Source organism: Scyliorhinus torazame, chromosome 18, assembly GCF_047496885.1.
Source record: "Scyliorhinus torazame isolate Kashiwa2021f chromosome 18, sScyTor2.1, whole genome shotgun sequence".
NCBI classification, from domain to species: domain Eukaryota; kingdom Metazoa; phylum Chordata; class Chondrichthyes; order Carcharhiniformes; family Scyliorhinidae; genus Scyliorhinus; species Scyliorhinus torazame.
Window position 1 is genome coordinate 55,592,191 of NC_092724.1, and position 1,784 is coordinate 55,593,974.

Here is a 1,784-nt window from a genome sequence, read left to right on the forward strand (position 1 = left end):
CGCAATCAGGAAGGTCTCACTTCATCGCCCAAGTACACCTCCGCCCGGGCGACTGCCCTTTTTCGTGCCCAAGGACCACATCCAGTGCCCTCTGCTCTGCTGCAGTGAGTGGCCGCAGGTCCGGCAGACCCCTCCAACCTGTTCAATACAAATATAGGGCCAGATTCTCCGATTCTGAGGCAAAGTGCAGAGGATCCGTGGCGTTTTACGTGGATAATATCGGCACTGCCCCCTCACCGATGCTGTGACAGGTGAGGGGCTAGCAGCCGCACACCTAAAACTTCCGGCCTCCACAAAATAAACGGCTGGAGAATTACCGGTCCATGGCCGCTCATGCACATCCCGCCCGACTGACGGCATTGGACACAGTCCACAGCCACCACACTGGGTTCCGGTACAGCTGGGTCCACATGTCCCGCACACTGTCGTGAACCCGGTCGGAGGCGGAGCATCGGAGAGGGCTGGGTGGCGGGGGGGGGGTTTGCGTTTTTGCACATGCGCACCAATGAGCGGGCACGCATGCGCAGTGTGGTCGCATTTTTTTTATATGGTAAAAAGGCCGCTCGCAGCCGGCATAGTTAAAAGCCGGCTGCTGCTCGCTCTGCCCGGTTCGGAAGTGTTCAGTTCTTCTGAACGAAGCTAAGGCCGAGTTTCCCCCCGGCGACTAGCACGATCGGACCCACCCGCAGAGAGCCAGCGCCATGACCTCCACCTCGGAACTCGCCTGTATCTACAGCGCGCTCATCCTGCACGATGACGAGATCACTGTCACCGAAGGCAAACTCAATGCCCTGATTAAAACAGCTGGTGTGACCATTGAGCCTTCCTGGCCTAGTCTGTTTGCCAAGGCACTGGCTAATATTGACGTCAAGAGTCTGATCTGCAACGTTGGTGTTGGTAGCAGTGCCCCAGCTGCTGCAGCAGTTGTTTCCACCGCTGCCCCTATTGCTGCTGAAGAGAAAAAGTAAGAGAAGGAACAGGAAGAATCTGAAGAGTCTGACAATGACATGGGCTTTGGTCCCTTTGACTAAACGTGCCATGCAACAACATTGTTACAAACTACAAACAATAATAAAAATTGAATATAAAAGCCGGCTGCTGTGGCAGAAGACCGCGAATTTGCGCAATCGGAAACGCAGAAGATTTTTTAAAAAATTCTACGCAATCTTCCTGCCTGAGGGAGACAGAGAGCAGGTTACGGCCCCCGAACGTCGCCATCACGAGCTTTGGGCGCGATTGTGATTCCTCCATTTCGTCAGCAGAAAACAAGGTAAGAGAATATGGTGGGTTGCGAAGGTCGGCTGGCGTGGGTCGCAAAGGTCGGTCAGCGTGGGTCGTGAAGGTCGGTTGGCGTGGATCGCGAAGGTCGGCCGGCGTGGGTCCCGAAGGTTGGCCAGTTGGTAAAAATGGGCCCCGGAAAAAAAGTTTGAAAAACACTGATCTCCGGGATCCACTTCATCCACCTTGCTTGTTACTTCTGCAAAAAACTCTATTAAGTAAGTTCAATGCTATTTTCCTTTCACAAAGCCATGTTGAGCCTGCCTGACCACATTATGATTTTCTCAGCATCTTGCTGCTACTTAATAATGGATTCTAATAATTTCCCGATGATAGATCTCAGCCTAACTAGCCTGCAGCTTTGTGCTTTCTGTCTCCCTCCTTTCCTAAATAAAGGTGTTACAGTAGCTATTTTCCAATCCATTGGGACTCTTCTAGAATCGTAGGAATTTTGGCAGATTCTAACTGATGCATCAGGGCACAGGGTGCAGGAGCAGAGGGACCTG

The 1,784-nt window shown here is 52.5% G+C and overlaps 1 pseudogene; it reads left to right on the forward strand.

Moving 5' to 3' along the window:
• Positions 1 to 701: 701 nt before the first annotated feature.
• On the forward strand, positions 702 to 1,031 carry LOC140394812 (large ribosomal subunit protein P1-like; annotated as a pseudogene).
• The last annotated feature ends 753 nt before the right edge of the window (positions 1,032 to 1,784 follow it).